Raw genomic sequence first — 23,339 nt, 5'->3', positions numbered from 1 at the left:
CTACCATTTCATCTAGCCGTCACAAGCACTAAACGTCATTTCGTCGACAAGGAAAATCCGTCAGAACTGCTAACCGTCAGAACTTCAACAGTCATAACATCGACAGTCACAATCGCTACCCGTCAGAACGTCGACACGTCATAACATCAACGACAGACAAAAAATTTATAAGTTTATATAAGCAATAAGTATATAATAGTTTAGAAACGAATTTCGGCTATATATTAGCACAACCGGGGGGGGGGGGTGAGGGTGGTGGTAACGCATAGCATATATTAAATACGTAACCTAACCTAGGTACCTTTCCCCCCCTAAACCCCAAAAAACTAAAGTTTGAAAATTTTAGATGTTATGACGGATTTTGTCGATGTTATGACTGTCGACGCTCTGACTAGTAGCGATTGTGACTGTCGATGTCCTGACCGATGTGTCGATGTCCTGACGGTTAGTGGTTCTGACGGATTTTTTGTCGATGTTATGACGGATTTTGTCGATGTCCTGAAGGTAGTGGTCCTGACGTGTCGATGTCCTGACGCCTTCCCGGCTGGACTGCAAACAGGCACGATTTTTGGCAACGTATAGTCCTTAATATGTCATAGTGCCCTTGCACAAGAAAGGATGTATGAGCAACTTTGAAAACTACAGACCCATATCGCTTAGTTACCAAATAGCTAAAAATCCTCCCGAAAAACATTCTTTTTGAAGCTACTCACTCACTTTTCGAAGCCTCACGAAGCTGCTTAATTTGCAAGGGGGTTGAGTTGAAACGAAAATCAGTGGAATGAGGGTTGAGTTGAATGGGGTTAATTTGAAGGGGTCAAGCTGCCATAGAACCTTGAGCGACGTAGTCTTCTGAAGATTAGTTGTCCATTCTCGCAACCTGAGCCCTCAAAACCTCGAAAAATTCATACATTTTGCTAACGGTTTTATTTAAGACCTCAAATTACCTACACGATCAATGTCTAGGGGAGTTTTATGTTTCCATTTAATATAATGTTTTCCCAATTCGTAGTCGCCAATTTTTATGCATTCCTGAAAAAGTCTTGGAGCTTATGAAGTTGAAGTTGTCCTACTTATGAAGCTGTCCTATATTACTGAAAACATGGACACGCACCTTTCATGAAATAAGAAACCTGCTAGGAGTATACTTTTTCTAGCAAGAATCTGAGTATTCGTGCATCAATTAGAAATTTAAAACCATAAAAATAAGAAAGAAACTTACAGTTTCTAGGCTCCTAAAGAGAAAAAAGATTTGGCAAAGACACAGTGAGGCCTGAGAATTTCTGGAGATAATTCGCCTGGAAACGTCCAGCGGCGGAAAGTCCATGACGTCACGTAAATAATTGATTTTTTTTTCTGGACTGATAAACGAAATGACCAAATGAAAAATATTGTTAGACAGTTCTAACTTTTCCCGATAGTAAAGAAATATGAATTGCTTAACTTAGTGTCTTGATAGAACTCTGAATTCGTGTTTAGGGAGTACCATGGATCATGAGACACTTTTGAACGATAAAGAAATTATATATATATATATATATATATATATATATATATATATATATATATATATATATATATATATATATATATATATATACATTGGTATATACACGTACTAGAACGTCGGGAGAGGGTTCGTTTGAACGGAAATTAAAAGTATTAATGCCCATTTAAAGTGACAAAATGATTGGAGGGCAACTAGCCCCCCTCCCATGCCCCTTTTTTCCCCAAGGTCGTCCAATCAAAATTTTGAGACAGCCATTTTGTTCGGCATTTGAGAGTAGTATGCACATATACGGGCTTATTAACGTTAATTCCAATTACCGTCCAGCCACTGGCCGTCCTGCCTAGCGTCTGAACATCAGACAGGGTATAAATGGAATATCCTGCCAAAATTGGAAGGATTTAAGCTAATATTAACCCTCAAAATCCCGCCAGATGGGTCAATCCCCGTGGGAAAAGGCCTGTAAGGCATGAAATTTGCCCATTGTTTACGTATAGTATTTGTTATTGGGAAGTGTACAGACATTTTTGGGGGGTGGTGGTGAATTTTCTGCTGGGGAGATTTTCCACGGGGAGAATATTCTATGGGGATAGAAGTTTCGGGGCAGGCGTGTAATTTGCTATGGGGCAGAAGGGGGGGGGGGGTAACTGCCCCCTACAGACCTCATTTAATCCTCCCCTGACCTCACTTTGCACCCCAGCTGAACTTTAGTTTCTGCAAAAAACTTGTCAAAACTAAGATAAGCCTGCATAATTCAAGCATCCAGAGAAACAGGTCAGTTTTCTTTAGTACATCTAAGCCCTTATGGTACTATATGGCTCATTTTTCCTTTTTCACTGTCATTTTCACCTGACTTGAGAAAACTGGCTCTAACTTTGCCCCCCCCCCAAGATTTTAATGAAACTACGCCACTGTTTCCGGGGTGTACTTTCCAGGAGATATCTTATACTGGGAAAATTTGCCAGAATTCCTATATGGAATTCTTTTTATTTGTCTTCCTTTCTCTTTGCCAGCTCAAATTTACATGTGAAGATGTTAAGGGGCATTGTACGGGGTATTTTCTGGAGGATCTTTCCGTATGGGGTGGGGGATTTTCCAAGGGAGAAACTCCCCTTCGGGGAGTTCTTCGCGGGATAAATTCTCCAGGGGGAATTTTCTGCGGAAGCAACTTTCTTCTACGGCGGGGGGATTTGTGGGAAAAATGTTCCACGGAGGGGGGATTTCCGGCATGATTTGAAAAACAATCAGAAATTCAAGTCTTTTTCAAATGAAAGTGTACTACCGGTAAGAAAACATTTTCAGCCGGAGTCGTCCGCAAGCGATTTGCTGGGAGGAATTTTCAGCGAAAATAGAATTGTCTGGGTGGAAAGAATTTACCATGGAGAGGGAGCCAGATTTTCCACCATTATTTAAAAAACGATCAGAATTAAATAAAAAAACAAGTTTTTTTAAACTGAAAGTAAGAAGTAACATCAATACTTAAAACAAACAGAATTAGTACGTATATGAGGGGGATTGCCCCCTCCTCAATACCTCGCTCTTTATAATAAGGTTTGACTTTTGTCCCAATTCTTTAAGAACGATTCCTGAAACACAAGGGCCGTTTAATCAAAACAGTATGAAGGTTTTTTTAATATAAAAAAATTTAGCGTGAAGGGCGAGGTATTGAGGAGGGGGCAACCCCCCTCACACATGTAATAATTTCTGTTCGTTTTAAGTTTCGATGTTTCTCCTAACTTTCAGTTGAAAAAATTTGTTTTTTTATTTACTTTTAAAAAGGCCCATTATTACCAAATATAATGTTTCTCCCATTATTTATATATATTCCGTGTTCTCCACTATTTTTGAATTCGACTCCCCAGATACTATTTTAATCTGATATGTGGCTTTTCTAATCAGGATAAACCCCTCTCCCACTTGGGAGAGATCCACGGGGGGTTAGCTTCAATATAGCACCACCTCTTATTTCACCCTATAAATGTTGTTTAATTTTTTAAAGAAATTCTTTTTTTATCACTTTCATTGCTCAGGTGCTCCTTTTTGCCAAAAAAATATAATAATAATAAAATAAATAAATAAAAACACACCTAGTATATTATGATCCGAATAAACTTTGAAAACCGACTTTGTTCAATAATGGCGCCAACATATGCCAACAGACTTGAACATTACTTAAAATGTACCCAGTTTCACATCTCCAGCAAAGTCTAAACTACAAAATCTTTACCAAGGTGGTCACTAAGGAAATGAATTCTCTTCTATAAGCCCCCCCCCCCCACACAATCCGCTCGGTAATTCCTGCTAGTTTCAGCTTGATTTTTGCTATTATAATTTTGCTCTGCTTTATGGTTTAACCGCCCTCTTTTCTTGCTTCTAATGGAGAAAAGAAGATAATGTTATTGTTTGGTAAAGAATAGAGGCCAAATTTCCATTTTTGGAAGCCATCTTTGCCAACATTATACATTAAGAAAGAGACGAAAGAATCCATGATTAATTAAGCTTACAAAGAATTTGGTCTCGTGTCCAGTAATGGAGAAGGCCCAAGAGGAAAAAAAATATCTCACTAGGGGATTTCCCGTTTGTAAGAGTCTATCAATAAATTTACGAACTAGTAATTACATTTCAATATCAGATTTTATTATTACTGTTGAAGAAATGTGTTTTTCCGTTATAAGTCTGTATCCAATTGAGCAGGCACGCATGATACTATTTGGCAAGCTCGTCCCATCTTTACTTGTTAAAAAAAAAAATGAAATAGGAAATAATAGAAAAGCGACAGGAAATTCTAAGGACGGCCGAATATCTTCTGAAATGCTTTTTATTCTTTTTTTCTAATCATATTGACATCTTTGTTTATTTCTAATTATTTTATTAATTTATGCAAAATTAATTTTCCTAATTAAATTTCGATGTTGTATTTCTTTACTTTAATTCTAGACAGTACATATTAATACATTCTCAACTTATTTCCATAAAATGTTACTACGGTACACCTTAAATATTGAAGATACCATAAGACATTATGGCGTATTTTCGAAGACATATCCAATTGTTTTGACTGGGAATACTGACACAACGGCAAACTACACCAGCAATCCTGCATCGCTTATTCAGCGAAACTAACAGTTACAGAGTATTGCATAGTTGGGCACTAGCTACAATATACTTGGGCAGGCGTGAGTGATTTTTTTGGCGGGGTAGGGGGTGGGGTGGGAGGTTGTTGGGATCTAGAGTTCTGGAATGTACATTTTCAGGCCTACATTTTGAAACTGACCGTGAGACTTTCATTCATATAAACATACAGGAGGGGGATTTATTTAACCCCCTGACATCGCTTCATTTGGAGAAATATAATTTGTATTAAATGTAAAATATGAGTGATAAAGGGGTGACAGCTCTCCAAGGCCGTACCCAGGATTTTTTTTTCGGAGGGGGTTTTACTCAAAGATTTTTTCGGGGGAAGTTTTACACAAAAAACGCATACAAAATTTTTTTATATCCATTTTTGTTACGTTTTTACGAGTCAAAAAACATTTCGAGAGGGGTTCAAACCCCCCTAACCCTCCCCACCCCCCTCTGGGTACAGCTCTCCTGTTAGATATAATTGATAGTTTTAAACGAGAGATTTTAGTTTTTAAACATCGAAATATTGCGGTAAAAAGTTGAACGCCAGTGTAAAGAGCAGGAGTTTGGTGAAGGAGAAAACCCCCCTTTTATTCAGAAAAGTATTATTTTCTTTTGAAAAGCAAATACAGCTAAATGAACCCTTTTCCCTAAGAATTTTTATAAAAAAGTTAAACTTGGGTGTAAAGAGTAGGGATTTGAGGGGGGTGGCAGTCCCCTCAGACTTACAATAACCCGGAATATGATATTAATATGGACGGAAACTTAATTTTAAAAGTAATCATTTTCAGATGAGGGTAAAGAGAAACCTTAAAGCTCAAAACTAACAGAAAACAACCTGAAAATGAGGAGGCTAATGTCCCTCAGCCCCCACTTTCCTCTTTACGTACAAAATTAACTTCTTCCTCCATTGCTTCAAGGATTAATACTGTTCTTCAATTTAAGAACGATGCGTCCAAAAGTTCAACTATTTTTATCAGTTCGAATGTTTAGTTTGAAAGTGCCGAAGGGCAGTCGGTAAATTAAACACTTGGATACACATGTTAAGTTCCGGCTGCTTTTCATCTGGCTATGCCTGTTGCACTCTAGAATGCTTTCAGTAAAGCATCAGTCAATCTTTACTATAAAGAGCTGTGGGTTTGAGGAGGATCATTCTCAGGAAACTCTCATACGGATGGACAAATGTATTTGAAAAAAAAAGTATTTTGACACCAACGAAAAACATTTGAAAAGTAGATTTCGCTTCTGAACAAGTCTATTCAGCTCCTGAACGTTTCTTTTAAAAAACTCTCATATTTTTATTTACTTTTTTAATTAGGGGGGCGGGAAGGTTTACAGTTTAGCACTCCCACAATTTATAAGGACACACTAAAAATTGTGAAAATTGCTTTAAAAACATCTAAAATAGTTATACCATTCTTTAATACGTAGCCTACCAATAAACTTTACCCCGCCCCAAGTGAGGAAGAAAAGAATCGGTACATGGAAAATTTATTGTGTATATGTAACATAGAGTATATATTTGACCATTAGGGGGCAGGGGTAAAATATATTGGTATTTAGAAATGGTATTTGAAATATTCAAGTATTTTTGCATTTTTTAAAAGTAGTTTTCTGAATGTTAGTGCTTCCTTATGATTAATGGGATACTAATCCAAATCCCGCCCCCGCCCCAAACAGTGTTTCAGTGGTGGTTCGTTTTCCCACACCCCTTCGTTCGAAGTTAGCACCTTTGACCGCTTCCTATTATCGCGAATTCTATTCTTAAGAAACTTCGCGACTTATCTACAATCTCTTTTAGTACAGCTCGTATAAAAATATTTTATTTAAATTGGGTTGTATGTTCTTAACGTTTCATAAATTCCTTCAGTCATAGTCGTGTTCCTTCAGTCCTTCAGTCATTTTTCCTTCAGTCATAGTCGTATGTATAACAAACCTCGTTCTAGAATAAATTACTACTGTTTTTTTTTACATTGGAAGGGACAGGTTTTGCGGTAAATTTTAATGCTATAACTTATCATATGCGGTCAACATACAATGGGAATTTATATAGCACATTCTTTATTTTCGAATTATTTCAAAATACGTCTTATAAATCAAGACTGTACAGGAACTTCAGCTGAACACTCGCACAACTAAATTTTTACTAAACCAGGATGCTTTTATTAAATGCAGTAACTTAACTTCAAGATCATAACGCAGCCAAATAACCATCATATAACTGGAACTTCTTCTTTTAAGGCATATTTATAATTTTTGCTGCCAAGATTTTCTCGAAACTTGTAGAAAGAAAAAAACACGTTATTCCTATATTGACACCAATGCTTCATGTTGCTGGAGAGTTACCTGTCACAAAGATGACTTCACAAAATGTGTGAAGATTTTGTGAAGATGACTTCACAAAATACATGAAAAAAAACCTTCAGCAAACCAAGAGTAGAAACTTTTAAAGAGTGAAAAGAAACCCCTTTGTCTTTTTCATCACCCCTTCCATTATATAAAGATATAACAGAAAAAGAACATTAGCATGATTTCAAACATCTTCTAAATATTGTTAAAAGACGTCTGACAGAAAATACTACGTTTCTCTTCTTCGCTGGAAAGCTTCATTCAAGCCATTTTAAGACATCAGTAGGTGTGAACACTGTCTATTGAAGGGGTACAGGACAAGGGTTGCGAACTGGACATATTTTATGTAAAAAGAACACATACGAATGTATAGGGACACAATGACATAAAGGGCAAAAAAGTGACATATTTTTTTTAATTTGGGACATAAATAGGGACAGATTTTGTAAATTTTTGACATAAAACGAAACATTTCCCAACTATGTGTTTTGGCAAGAAAATGTTATTTCTTACCAAAGTATTGTTTTTTTTTTTTTTTTTTTTTTTTTTTTTTTTTTTAGCAAACAGGTTTTACCAGAGATGTCATAAATAAATATTTTTATCCAAAGTAAGGGATTTTCATTTATATATGAGTTTCGTGCTTTCACACTAAGTCATTTTTTATGAACGTTTTATATGAATTTTTTCGTTTTCATTATATTTGATGTTAACTGCCCAGTTTGAAAGAGGTTTTTAACCTGTTTTCATAACGCGTCTCGATCTATTTCGTGACTGGTATTGATTGTCGTATATAAAAGAGTCCGTTTAGTACAACAGTACCTAATATTTAATAAAAATAAAAAAATTTGGATCCAGGTGAGAGCGAATTAAAAACTAGAATGATCAAAAATTAGGTTTGCATTAATTTTTCTGTGAATCCGGTTAACTATAATCTTTAGTGTACTAACTTCTGCATAATCATCATCAAATTGGAAAAAAGATGGAGGCCAATGACCAGGCTTACGAGAATCATTAAGTATTAAGGCACTAACACTCATTTTTTTTCATATTTTACTCGTTATTCATTAAAATAACTCATATTCTAAGAATCATAATACTGCGTGTTAAGGCATTAGTTAATAAACCGTCCAAGGTTCGCAGATGGTTCGCATTACATCATAGGCAGCGCGCTAGCGCTGCCTAATTAAAGAACATCGTAGGCACAATGTGTTGTTTTTTTTTGTTTTTTTTTTCTCCATGCCTTGGTCCTTCGTATTCAAGAATTTGTCGTATAAACTTTAGAAAGCACTGATTTGAATGGAAATTAGAGTAGTTAATACCCCTTTTAACATTCGAAAGAGATAGGAGGGCAACTAGCCCCCCCCCCCCCAAGCCCATCATTTCCCCAAACACATTAAATCCAAATTTTGAGATATCCGTTTTTTTCAGCGTAGTCGATTTCCAGATAGAAAATATCTTTTTGAGGAGGACACTCCCCCACAACCATCAGCGCAAGGGTTGTAAGTTATGACCTGGGGGCACATAAGGTTTTAAAAGAAAGTGTTTTCGTAGAAACTTCAAAAAAGGTTCATTCGATTGGGAATTCAAAGGGCTAGTCCCCGTTTTAATAGTTGAAAGTGATTGGAGGGCAACTTACCCCCCCCCACGCCATCATTCCCCCAAACACATCCAATCAAAATTTTGAAATAGCCATTTTGTTCAGCGTAGTTGATTTCAAGATAGAAAATATCTTTTTGAGGAGGACACTCCCCCACAACCCTCAGGGCAAGGGTTTTAAGTTATGCCCTGGGGATATATAAGGTTTTTATAGAAGGCGTTGTCGTATAAACTTCAAAAAAGGCTCATTCGATTGAAAATTCAAAGGGCTAGTGCCCTTTTTAATTGTCGAAAGTGATTAGAGGGCAACTAGCCCCCCCCCCCCCACACTCATCATTCCCCCAAATACATCCAACCAAAATTTTGAGATAACCATTTTGTTCAACATAGTTGATTTCCAGATAGAAAATATGCTTTTGAGAAGTAAACTCCCCAACAACCCTCAGGGCAAGGGTTTTAAGTTATGCCCTGGGGGCATATAAGGTTTTTATGGAAGGCGTTGTCGTAGAAACTTCAAAACAGGCTAATTCGATTGGAAATTCAAAGGGCTATTTCCATTCTTAATATTCGAAAGTGACTAGAGGACAACTAGCTCCCCCCCCCCCCGCCCATCAATCCCCCAAACACATCAAAACAAAATTTTGAGAGAGCTATTTTGTTCAGCAGAGTTGATTTCCAGATAGAAAATATATTTTTGAGGAGGACACTCCCCCACAACTCTCTGGGCAAGGGGTTTAAGTTATTCCCTGGGGGCATATAAGGTTTTTTTATAGAAGGCGTTGTCGTAGAAACTTCGAAAAAGGCTCATTCCATTGGAAATTCAAAGGGATAGTGCCCTTTTTAATAGGCAAAAGTGTTTAGAGGACAACTAGCCCCCTCCCAACGCCCATCATTCCCCCCAACACATCCAAATTCAAAGTTTTTGATAGCCATTTTGTTCAGCGTAGTTGATTTACAGATAGAAAATATGTTTTTAGGAAGATACTCCGCCACAGCCCTCAGGGCAAGGGTTTTAAGTTATGCCCTGGGGGCATATAATGTTTTTATAGAAGACGTTGTCGTAGAAACTTCAGAAAAGGGCTCATTTGATTTGAAATTCAAAGGGATAGTGCACTTTTTAATAGTCGAAAGTGATTAGTAATATTTTTTGTTGTTGTTGTTGTTTAGACCAGGGCACTTCGTACCGAAGGAGTTGTCGTGGGAGCCTCAAAAAAGGCTCTTTTTATTGAAAGGAGAAAGAATTTATGCCCCTTTTTAGTAGTCAAACTGTCACCCACCGGATTGCACATTATTTTTAAAAACTAAATGTCGCAACGAGATTAAGTAAAAATTCACTGTGATAATACTAATTCCCAATAAGACATCTCAGCAGTATCCCAAGAATGACTGAGGGTATTATGTTCAAACTTTCGAGGCTACTTCTGCTCTTAAAATTTAACCAAATCAAAATAGTGTAAGTGTATCAAAGCTATCAAAGAAAGTAAACAGATTTTTTTGCAAATGGTATCAAGTTTTCCATTTCAGGTCAACTAGACGAGGTATGAAACTAAGTTGAACAGTACTATTTGTGTCCAGATTTTTAAAATGGTGGATGTTGTTAAAAATTGCTGAAAATTTTTCTCCAGCATACAAATAGCAGGCCAAACTATAAAGTCTTAAAAACAGAAAGATTTAAAGTGTTATTTTCTTTTTCCCTGAAAAGACTATGTCAATATAAAACGAACAAAAGCTAATTAAAAAAACTTTTTCCACAAAATAAGTTTTCAAAGAAAAGTAAAGAACTGCATTAAACAAAAAATGAGCAAAATAAAATAAAATAATCTACCAAGCTCGAAACTACCACAAATCAGCATCGATAAATAAATGAAACGCAAAACTAACAAAAATTACAATAAATAACCGATTCAAACTCAAAACGAGCAGAAATTAACATAAGTTGGGCTCAAAACCCCTATGCCTTCCCAAGGCCAAAACATAATTTGGGTTTTTATTGAAAAAAAAAACAAATGAATGTGCATTGTCGGTTTAATATATATATATATATATATATATATATATATATATATATATATATATATATATATATATATATATATATATACTGATATTTGGTAATCAAAATGTTAATATTAATTTATCTATTAAAATTATAAAAGTAAAAACATTTATATTTTTTTTCACTTAAGTGCAAATTATGTTCTGGCCTTGGGAAGGCATAGGGGTTTTGAGCCCAACTTATGTTAATTTCTGCTCGTTTTGGGTTTGAATCGCTTATTTATTGTAATTTATGTTCGTTTTAGGTTTCGCTCATTAATTGATGCTGATTTGTGGTGGTTTCGAGCTTGGTAGATTGTTTGATTCTATTTTTGTTCATTTTTTGTTTAATGGAGTTCTTTACTTTTCTTTGAAAAACTTATTTGGTGGAAATTTTTTTTTTTACTTAGTTTAAAGTAAATGCGAATTAAGTTGCAATATCTACCCAGAGGCCGATCCAGGGGAGGGGCGAGGGGGTGCCCCCCTAACATAGTCTAAAGTAGTGTAATTTACTTAATTAACGCAAGTTTGCGTTAATTAAACTTGCTCCTAGCGCAAGTTTATCGGATCTACCTATTTTGTGCCCCCCCCCCCCCAAAAAAAAAAATTCTGGATCTGCCACTGTATCTACCAGGAACAGACTCCAAGTTTTGACAGAAGACAGTAAATTCACTTTCATAGGTGACCGGTCCCATCTACCATGGGAAAAGTACTTAGCTAAGTTCATGCTTTTCACCCAAACACGTCATTTTAGTCTATCAGTGGCAGGGGAAAGGTATGAATTTTCCTATGCAGATGGTTTAAGATCATAGAAAAATCTGAGTTCCAGCAGTTTTGGAGCCTTGGAAATCGGGGTGGCTTATCCCCCTAGCCCTGTCTTAAACATCCCTCTTCTCAAGGCCGTACCCAGGATTTTTTTTCAGAGGGGGTTTTACTCAAAGATTTTTATTTCGGGGAGGGGGGGGGTTACACGAAAAAATCCTCAAAAAACGCATACAAAATTTGTTTATATCCATTTTTTGCATTTTTACGAGTCAAAAATCATTTCGGGAGGGGTTCAAACCCCCCTAACCCTCCCTCTGGGAACAGCCTTGCCTCTTCTTGAGCTCAACATCCTTATTACAAGGCTAGCTTAAGTCGGATGACAGGTTTTTATATAGTATAAGCTCCATTCCTGAGTGGTTTTTATTGTAACTATCTGTGGCTAAGTTTATTACATCGATCTTAGAATATACTAAACAAATAAATGAAAGAACAACCTCATATTAGAGGAAGCAGACATATACGAAGTTCGGTCTCCACACTACAATTAAACCCAAAAAGTATCTTATCTGTCATCCGTGATTCATGATTTATGATATCAATAAATTGACTAAACTGTCAGCAAATATTTTAGCAAATCTAATCAACTAAATCTACTTACTCAATACAATAATGGAAAAAACGTATCGGGTATTAGCTAATCCACAAGCCAACATTTTTCCGGATTTTATCGAACAATTCTCACGGTCACTTGAGGCACCAAAACAGCACAACAATAAATTAAAGAAAAAAAGATTTCTATAATCGAAAATAGGCGACTGTTTGGGTGTCTCCTGCCTTTAAATGCCTAATGTTTTGTTATTACGTTTGCAGGAGAGACTTTGTGGAAAAAAAATCATGCGCGTTTTTTATTTTTATTTTTTTTGTTCAGGAGACTAGATGGCAATAGCTCCGCCTTCAGTGGAAATTGTAAGCAAAATGACGTTAAAAACTTAACTATGGGAACAAACATGTTTAAGATAGGCTTACATGTACGCGATTACGATAAAAAAAAAGCAGTTTCTATATAGAACTTGTTAATTAAGATTTGACTAGATACATATGGTCTGGGTTATATCTGCTAGGATGTATAACATGCTTTGGACCAAGTTATTAACTCACAGTACTCAAGGAGGGGGTTACTGCCCCTCCTTCTGATACCTTTTGGTAGAAAGCTGAATTACATGAACATATGAGAAACGATGTGAGAACCGTAAAAATTGTGAGTTTCTAAGGAGGTGGGACACGGTGAGCCCAAGGCACCCCTCCCCCCATATTAAACTATCATTTTTAAACTTCAGCAAGAAAGGGGTCTTTTATACCAATCTTATTGCAAATTATTCTAAAAATAATAAAACCCCTAAATACTTAAGATGCCCCTCAAAAATTGTTACAGCAAAGCACCACATAAGCCCTGGAAATCCAGCAAAAAGGGAAAAAGCAAATAAAAACGCCTTCATTTAATTACGATTGAGAAATCCATCATCTCCGAAGAAAACAGAAGAACACGAAAGAAAGTGACGCAGCGCAAAAAACTAGGCCTAGCCCGAAGACTTGGCAAAAAAAACTACTTTATTCTATCTGGCCATCAATCACTGTCAGCCAAATAGGCCGAAAGCTGATCTTATGCTGCGTCAATTGAGTAACATATGTCTAGACTAGGAAATTAGGCTTTTTTTTAGACTTGGCATTACTAAAACATTTAAAAAAATTGCCAGGGTCATGTCCAAAAACCAAGGGCAGATTTTTTATTTTTTTTATTTTTTACTTTTACATTGAAATATATAGGCTACAATGCCTTTTTTGTATCCTTCTTTGTAATGATTAAATAAAAAAACAAGTTTTTTAACTGGAAGTAAGGAGCGACATTAAAACTTAAAACCAACAGAAATTATTCCGTATATGAAATGGGCTGTCCCCTCCTCAACGCCTCGCTCTTTACGCTAAAGATTTTTATTGTTTTAAAAAATAAAGTTGTGAGACAGAGTCAAACTTTAGCGTAAAGAGCATGGCGTTAAGGATGGGACAGCCCCTTTAATTTACGGAATAATTTCTGTACGTTTTAAGTTTGAATGTCGCTCCTTACATTCAGTTAAAAAAACTTGTTTTTTCATTTAATTTTTGAACGTTTTCGAATTAACGCAGCTTTAATTTTGGCTCACCGTACATGAATAATTAAAGCGAAACTTGCATATTAATTTTACTTTTTGTTTTGCTAAATGGCTTTCTCGAAATTTTGATCTGACGTAACTTATGTATTAACTTACGTAACGAGCTTCTATATTCGTAAATTTTCATTACGTATATTAGGGAATTCGTCCCCTAGTCAATACCTCGCTCTTTACACTAAAGTTCAATTTTGTTCCAATTCTTTAGGAATGACCCCTTAATCACAAAGGCCGTTAATTAGAATAAATAGCTCTGTTGAAAATACAAAAAAAACACTTTAGCGTAAAGAGCGAGCTAGGGGGCGAACCCAATCACATATGTAATAATTTCTGTTGGTTTTTAGCTTTAATGTTGCTCCTTACTTTCAGTTGAAAAATTTTCTTTTTTAATTTAATTTCTGATCGTTTTTTTAAATAATGCTTGGAAATCTGGTGTCCCCTTCATAGCAGCCCCACTGAAAACTTCTGTATACTTCCCAATAACCAATACTATATGCAAAAATTGGGCAAAGCTCATAACTTGCAGACCTTCCCCCGGGGACTGTGGGGGATTAAGTCATCCTAAAAGAAATAGTTATTATTTTTTCGACCATGCTGAACAAAATGGCTATCTCAAAATTTTGATTGGGTGACTTTGGAAAAAAATGAGCGTGGGAGAGGGCCTAGTTGGCCTCCATTTTTTTGTCACTTAAAAAGAGCACTATAACTTTTAAATTCCGTTCGAATAAGCCCTCCCGCGATTATTTAGGACCACTGGGTCAATACGATCACCCCTGAAAAAAAAAAAAAAAAAAAAAAAAAAAAAAAAAAAAAAAAACGCATCAGTGATCTTTCTCCTGGCAAAAAAAATACAAAATTCCACATTTTTGCAGATAGGAGCTTGAAACTATTATAGTAGGGTTCTCTGATACACTGAATCTGATGGTGTAATTTTCATTAAAGTTCTATGACTTTTAGGGACTGTTTCCCCCTCTTTTCGAAAATAAGGAAAATTTTCTCAGGCGCGTAACTTTCGATGGGTAAGACTAAACTTTTGATGATATATTTGAAATCAGCATAAAAATCTGGTTCTTTTAATGCATCTATTGGTTTCAAAATTCCGGTTTTTAGAGTTTCGGTTACTATTGAGCCGGGTCGCTCCTTACTTACAGTTCGTTACCACAAACTGTGATCGTAAGCGAAAAATCTAAGCCTTAAAAGTTACGTGCGTCAAATTCTGAAGATCCTGGCTCTTTTGAAGGATATTCAGGGGAAAAAAAAACTTCGTCTCCGAATGGGGTGGGAAGCAATCACAGGACAGGATTTAAAGGAAATTGGAATTGCAACAGAGGGAGTAAAGAGTGAAGTTTGGAGTACATAGGTGAAGGAGAAGCGGGCGCTGTTGTCGCCTCAGGTGGATGGGTGCTGCAGTGATCTGTAAACAGTAGAAGTAGCAGTATTTCCGTTTAATCTGCGTTTAACACACTCGGAAATATCGAATAAAATTCCTCAAGGTCTTTCCAGGTACTTTGAACTTTGTAGCACAATTCATCGAGGAAGAGCTCTCCGCTGCAACAAGTACAATTTTATGCTACCGAGAAGAAGGCTTACAAGGTCTCAACACTCTCCAGTTTATAGAAGTATATCTGTGTGAAGTTCAATTAATGAATCTGTTGAATTCATAAAATACTTTGGCACACTCAAAAAACGATACCTCTCTCACACGGTATTTGATACTGCATGAGTTAATGTCTCAATTCTTCTTTTATATCTTATCCTTTCACTCTCCTTCTTTGACTCCACCTCGTCTCAATTCTTTCCTTTCTAATTCTTTATCCCTCTCTTATGTTATCAGCTCTTCTCTTTTCATTTCATAGTGTGATATAAATTTGTTTACCCATATCAAGTGTGACTCTCACAAGCATTGCTTTGAGTCGAAATGTTCATGTTAATTGTTTCGTTTGTTCATTTATTTGAAAATAAAAGGTTGATTGATTGGTAATATTTGGTTTTTTTTACTATTTTGGTTCCTTTCAGGCTTCAATATCGCTCTTGACTATTCTTTAAAGAAGCTTTTAAACATCTTTGGTATTTATGTATTATACCAAACACAACAAGAAGTGAAGTTAGGTTAATCATAATGAAATATACCTGAACATTATGAAAATATAATACTTTAGTTTATATAATAATATAATTCTGGCTATATATTTACACATTGGGGGGGGGGGGAGAAAGTAACCTAACCTTACATAATTTGGGCTATTATTTGCACATTTGGGGGGGGAGTAGCCTAACTTAACCTTACCCAAGTTATAAAAGTCCAATACGTTCTATCATCCGTCTTTTGTCATTGTGGCTATGAAACCAGTTTTATGAGATCTTACGTTCAGCAAACTTCTTGACTGTGTTTGGTATACATAAGCACCACATCTTTTAATTTAAAATATGCTCGTCTTTTAATGATATTATTTTATTATGGGCAGGAGTATTTGTAATATTTCTCTCTTTTTACTTTTCTGCTCAAGATTTAAAAATATGTGACGACAATTCAAATTTTTCTTGAAATTCGAACATGCAATCGGAATTTCCAATCACTCACAGTTCTTGTGCAATAGTTTATAAGTTAGCCTCTTGCGATATCTGGCTGTTTAAATTTCATCTTTTTCTAAAATGCATGTTCACTCTACTGAGTTTATAAAAAAAAGTTAATTAATAAAAATTATTTAAAATATTGTACGAGCATGTTAGGGTGCCTGTTCTGACTTTTCATTTAGTTCGGAACTACTGGACTACATACTAAGCAACTACTTTGGTGGAAACTAATGACAAAATATTGATTATCTACTTCATTCGCTTTGATTTTGCACGGATATAAAGATGCCACACCATTTTCAATGTTACAAGGCTATTTGAAAATGAGGTCTGGGACAAAAGGCAAGAACGTATCCAGAGTTCTTTTCAGGGAGGGGTACTAAAAAAAACTTTTAAAAATGCATCAAAATTTGCTTATATTCATTTTTCTTTGCATTTTTGCGAGTCGAAAAATATTTTGGGGGGAGGGGGGTCAAACTCCTGGACACGGCCTGAAGAGAGGCGTACCATTTAATCTTCAGAAAGGTAGAAATTTGTGCCTAAAATTTACGCTTATTCAACTTTATTTCAAAGTACCGAATTTGTGCAATCACAAATTTATTTACAATAGAAGGTATAATTTGCCTTTGTTTATCACAAGAAGGTTAAATTTCTAGCTACGTTTTTTTTGTACATAAACAATAATCATATAGTGAAGTATCGTAAGGAATAGCCATCGTAAGAAGGGCTTCCTGTTGGGAGAGGGCGTCCTTTAGCACGGGAAAAGCAAGTTTTGTTTTTTGTGGATTTTTTTTTTATTATATATGGCGACTTGAAGTGCGTCCAGTTCGGCCGCTAATTAACAAATAAATTGTCAGCGATGTATAAAGTTAAATTTAGTTTTGGTTTGATGTTTTTTAGTGTTGTTGTCACTGAAAGGAAAGGAGGTAGGATTTTTTTTTTATATTAAAATAATAAAAGCATTGTAATGTATTGGGTAATACCTGCACAAAAACGGAATTTAGGGAGAATTTGTAATCCAAAGAAGGACTATTTGATCACATCAGATATCCCCAAAAGCGGTCATTATAGATAATGGTGGTGTCCCATCCTGCTTCCTGTTATGTAAATTCTTAGCTACGCATAAAAATTTTTTGATGTTGTCATATAAACTGCAAGGCACACATAATCTCATCAGAGCTCCCTATAGGACTTACAATCAATTTTTAAATACTATAAAAGTCCCGATTAAAGTTTACGATAAATTGAAAAAAAGGAAACAGCAGAAATTAAACCCAAAATAGACAATTAAATCATACAAGGCAAAAGCTTCAGTAAATATGAAAAAAAAACATAAAATAGAAAAGATTAATAAATGGATCTAGGTTGTAAAACTAATAAGCGAAATATGTCAGAAACGAAGGGAAAGTGAGACAGGCGCAGCGACATAGATAGTTGTATCATTTTCATTTGGAATTTAAATCTGTATTTGACAATTTCTGCTTAAAATCGTTTTGAAACAATTGCCAAATTAGGATTTTTTTTGTACCAATACCACTATTTCAAATGTATTCTATAAGAAAAGGAAACGGTCAAAAATGGGGTTTTTAAGGCCATAACGAGAATATTGAACAAACAAATAAAGCGAATATTTCGAGAGGAAAACCGCCTCTATTCTTTAGGGCTAAACGAAATAGTATATTCAAGGAAAGTGCCGAAGAAAAAAACGACAACAAAACACGGAAAGTCAATGTGAAAAGAACCAAAAAATTAAAGATGAATAAAATTTAATAAAAGCCAAAAATTATAAGAATTAAAACCAAATACCTAACAACCATAAGACGAGTCATTCGCCAATATCCGCGGTTTGCACACAATCCAAAAAATTATGAACTGCCATCGACGGATACTATCGAACAACTGAGAAATAAAAGAAAACAATTCATTCACTCAAAAACAAAACCAACCAGCAATTAAATAAGTTAGAGAACAATGTCATCCGATTTCTGATTTTAATTATTGCATCCCTTGCAGACACCCTTAGAGACCTAAGGGGTTGTTCACCTGTTTGATTATAGGATTGGGAAAGTGGTTCAATGTTTATTTCAGGGATTATTAAAGTATCGGCTTCTCTTTTGAGAAAACCAAAATATGACTCGTTTATTCTTAAATCACCGGAATCTCAGTTCAAAGCTAGACCTAAATATTGGCATTTAAAATTTTCAGCCGCTTCCCTGTAGTGCTGGACAATACCTTTGTCATGAGAAATTAAACTAGCTTGGTTAAATAAAATAGTATGTTCTGGTAAATCATAAGAAATTTGGGGGGAATAGTAACATGTAATATTGTGTGTGTATTTAATGAAGAATAAATCTTATATTGTCATAGATGTGTTCTGCAAGGGCAAAGTCAAAATGTCCCGGTTTTTTCCGCTTTTTAAGGGTGTTCTCAATTGAGGTAAAGTGTTGATTTAATCCATCCGTAAGCCGTTAGTGAGTTCTCCCGATGTACCAAAGACCACGCTTTGTTTGTTTATTCAGTATTTTCGTCTGGCCTTAAACACCTCATTTTTGATCGTTTCCTTTTCTTATATTATGACAGGCCAATGTGATTTAAGAAATGTATTTTAAGTCGTTTAAGGATATTAAGTTGAAATAAAAGATTGATGTTATGCAAAAAGCATGAGAAATTAATTGGGGCTATATATTTTCACATTAGGGGGGGGGGGGTATAGTAAAGTTAGGCACTTTTAGGAATGATATAAGTTACGGTTTTTAGGATCACTTAATCCACGAGTAAATAGCGCTAGAGGTATAACGGAAAAGATCCCTTAGATTATAATCTATTTGTGTTGATAGCCTACCAGAAAATGGACAAGGTTTGGGTTGGATGAGAGTATCAGTTTTATCTTGATGTCGACATATTATCTTATTAGGTTTTCATCAAACACTTCGTGGTAACGAACTGCAAGTAAGAAACAGCTCATGCAGATAGTAGCGAAAACGTGGCACTAATTCATGAAAATGTGTGAGGGAAGAATATATTTTTCAAAATATAGGGGAGACGAATTTTTTATTGTTGTTTTTTGTTTTATGTCCACTATAAACATCAAAAAAGGGTATTTTCAATAAAAATACCAAAAAATTTATTGTTTGAAGACTAGGGAGGAGCGAAAAAATTTAGGGGGGGGGGGCAAATCCTCCCGCCAGCCCCATCCACTTGGCGCCACCGTCACTAAAACTCTAAAAAAAAACAGTTTTATTAGCAATATACACATCAAAAGAATTGGCAACTGATGGTAATTTTAAATATGTAAAACTCAATGAATCTAAAGTTACCCATCAAAAGCTGGAGATGGAGCTTTTATATATTAAAAAAAAAATCAGGTTTTCAACCAAAAGTAAGGAGCAAAAATAAAACTTAAAAGGAACAAAAATTATTCCGTATATGAGGAGAGCTGCTCTCTAATTAACTCCCTGCTCTTTACCAGGGTTGCCACCGTCAGTAGGATTTTACTAGATCTAGTAAAAAAAGAAAAATCTAGTAAATTTAGAGGATCTAGTAAATTTCTTGAAATCTAGTAGAAACTAGTAAAAAGTCATGATGTATAGTAAACAAAACTTTTTTTATTTTCCTTGAATTCAGGTAAAAAAAATTGTCGTAAACATATGACAATTTACAATTTTGCTTGTCTGTCTCAGAGACAGACAAGCAGTCACCTATTTTCATAAACAGACAATTCACTTCCGGCGTCTAAAGGTTGACAAAATTAGCTTTCTGTTTATCAAATCTTACAAGCTAAAAATGAAGCTATAATGACGCTTGGATTTGTGATGATTGGGAATCTATTGGAATCAAAACAAAAGCCAACCACCCAAGGTGATTAGGTGAATCTCCTCAGTTTGAAAATTTTTATTGAGGAAAATGGAGCCTGCTGAGAGAAAATAAAAGTAAGTAGAAATCTAACATTATATATATATTATATATATATATATATATATATATATATATATATATATATATATATATATATATATATATATATATATATATATATATATATATATATATATATATATATATATATATATATATATATATATATATATATATATATATATATATATATATATATATATATATATATATATATATATATATATATATATATATCCAAAAAAAGGATTTTTGAACTTGTAGGTTTCCGGAATTTTCAATCATACTATGAAAACGAAAGAAAAGAGGAAAAGAGAAAAAACAGAAGAAAAAAGAAAAAGATAGTGAAAATCGTATTAATTATCCTCTTATTTTAAAAATCGATGGTTGATGGTGCGCGTGTGGCGTAGCCGCACGCGCAAAAATTTTGTTTAGCATTTAGTAAAAACAGATGCGATCTAGTAAATTTTTCGTCTCCGATTTAGTAAATTCTTCCAGGTCAGGGTGGCAACCCTGATCTTTACTTTCAAAGTTTAACTTTTTGTCCCCAATGCTTCAAGAGCGACTGCTCAAACACAAGGGCAATTGGAATGGGAGAAAATTATTTTTTTTTACAACGCCTCGAGAACGGTAGAGGTTATTGATGCGCATTTGCTTTAAACAATAAAATTTTCAGTTCAAACGTTTTTAAAAGCAATTAGTAAATTAAACACTTGTGATCACCAATTGGCTACATTTGTTGAAATAAACTTGACGTTTATTTTTAATCGCATAAAAATTTATCACTTTTTTTTCTTAAGGATCTTCAGTACACAGCTTTAAAGACATTATTCATCATATTGGTTCGAACAATATTTGTTGGCTGAAAAATTCCCCTTTTGAACATTAACAGTTTAGACTTCACAGCCTAGAAAGTATTTTTTGGGATTCAGATCCCTAACAAAAGCAATAGATGAGGGTGCGCTTTTCAAGGGGGGGGGGGGGCATGTTCAAAGCACTGTAATATAAAAGCTAAATTTTAGCACAAAGAGCATGGGATTATATGGGGCATAAGCCCTCTAATGTTTGGATTAACCTCGAATATGATGTTGAAAACTGGTAGAAACCAAATAAATAAAAGGTTTTGAAAGGCTAATGTAGAGCGACATTATTTTCTTTTGATTTTTTTTTTCATAATTTAATGTAAAATAAAAACATGAATATAATATGAAATTGCGGTCTTATTGGGAGGCTTTTCAATGATCAGAGTTAGCGCCGTAGCGTCGTACCCTGAATTCAAGAACGTAGCAAATCTTTTTGTAGGAAAGTTAATTAGTTAAACTAATTAAGCCTGGCTAGAGCCAATTAGGGCTATAAGTCTTTTCAGTGAGGTTTTCTTGTGTGCTTCTTAAATAAAATTAATTTGAAAAACCTTTACGAGAGTTAAGTCAAACGGGGTTGAGTTAAACAGGGATTCAGTTGAACTAGGGCTCAGCTAAATAGGTTCAGTTGAACGGGGTTCAGTTATACGCACACTCCTATGTCTATATATTTGATTTATATTATTAATGAAAAAATCCAGAAAAGAAATTTTTCAAAGAAAGTAAAGAGCTACATCAAGCCTAAGACGAGTAGAAATAAAGCCATTCAAGCGTAAACCGACCATAAATCACAATTAATAAATAAATGAAAAACAAAACGAACAGAAATTACAATATAAAACCAGGTCGAACTTAAAATGAACAGGAATTACCACAAACAGGAGTAGTGCTAAAGCCGCCTATGCCTTCTAAAGACCAGGACGTCACTTGTGCTTTGCTGAAAACAATTTTATTTTGAGCTACGTGTTTTTATCACTCATAATATAAAAGAAAGCAACGATTATAACCAATATTGACCGAAAAGAACAAATGAATGTGAAGCCACACTTTAATATATAGGCTACATTCATATTTATTCCTGAAAGTCACAACAATTTTGGATATATTAACGTTATAAGAGAGAAAACGTTTCAAATGTATTTTGTTTTCAGTAAAGCGCAAATGACTTACATAATATGCGAACTGGTATAATGGTTTGGTCTGACATAAAGGTTTATAGGTTGTGTATATGATATGATATGGTATGATTTATTAACACTAGAAGCCCTACTGGGCCATGGTTAATCCACATTACACTTCAAGAATAATAAATGAAAACACCCTTATTATAAACAGAACAAAAATAAAATAAAAATAAATCTAAAGTAAATGATCTCTATGCTCCATGTCCAGTCCAATAAACCTTCCCAAATTCTTTATCCACAAAAAATGTTTATCTCTTAATATATTAATATATTGTATTATATATGTCATTGTATTTGTTTTTTCTTACTTGTTTTTTCTTTTTTGTGTAATTTACTCCGCTTGTTTTGCCTAAAAATGAGTTAAAAATAAATTATTATTATTATTAAACTTTATCCATGATAGACCTTCAGTCAGGAATTGTATCCCACAATACATCATCCATATCACGACGAACAGTATAAACTTAGTTTAAAAATATTCTTAGAAAACAGACCTTCAGTGTAAACTGTCTTAGTTTATGTTTACCAGTACTGTACTTTTGATTTAATCAATAAACATTTACAGTATTTGAAGATCCATCATTTAAAGGGCCTCGCAATCTCTTAGTCCTAACAAATATTTGCACTCGGAAACATTCAAAACTGGTACCTCTTATGGCATTCAGCGGACCCATTACTTCCCCCCGATTTTATTAATATCAATTTCAGAGAGATCTCCAGTCTCTTGTCTGTGTCAGATAAACGGGGAAATAGGGACTGGTTCTCAGCTACACCTTTCACTAATTTGAGGGAATTCTCTCAAACAAATTGAATTAAAACTCGGGTGTTTTTTGGAAAGAGAGGCGAAACAACTTGTTAAAAAGTGTTGATCCGGTTTGCGGAAAAGGACCTGAAAATTATGCAAGTTTTACTTTTGAAAGTCAGACGGAGTATGAAAGGAATAAAGCTGGCTTGGCAATTTCAGGATTACTGAATCTAAATGGTCTTTCTTTTAAAGAGCTTGTTCCTCATATTTGTTCACTATTGTAGAAGAAAAGAAAATTCCTCCTTAATACCTTTTAGACCAAAGTACTTTAGACTGTCTTAGAAGATGACACCAAAACAGGGCCATAATTTTTCAAGCATGGCACTGGTTAAACTGAAAATGTAATTGAGAAAACCAGAGAGAGATGGGGGACAGAGAAAGGGAAGGGGGAGAGAAATAGAGGATTTTATCTCCTTGTAATTA

At 34.8% G+C, this 23,339-nt stretch overlaps 1 protein-coding gene across 6 annotated transcripts in view; it reads right to left on the bottom strand.

The window, feature by feature from the left end:
* Positions 1–23,339, bottom strand: part of LOC148949324 (zinc finger protein squeeze-like) — a 315,758-nt gene that overhangs the window by 143,360 nt on the left and 149,059 nt on the right. Inside the window, exon 1 of one of the 6 annotated variants that reach the window (XM_089093360.1) lies at positions 12,033–12,191. The exons of the other annotated variants lie outside the window; for them this stretch is intronic. The gene's annotated coding sequence lies outside the window, so the exon portion shown is untranslated. Of the gene's footprint in view, positions 1–12,032; positions 12,192–23,339 lie in introns of those variants that run through there. 6 annotated transcript variants of the gene reach the window in all.

The sequence above is a fragment of the Artemia sp. Qi Xiang Cuo genome, chromosome 8, assembly GCF_049724085.1.
Source record: "Artemia sp. Qi Xiang Cuo chromosome 8, ASM4972408v1, whole genome shotgun sequence".
Lineage (NCBI taxonomy): Eukaryota > Metazoa > Arthropoda > Branchiopoda > Anostraca > Artemiidae > Artemia > Artemia sp. Qi Xiang Cuo.
This window is presented reverse-complemented; position numbering and strand designations above follow the sequence as displayed.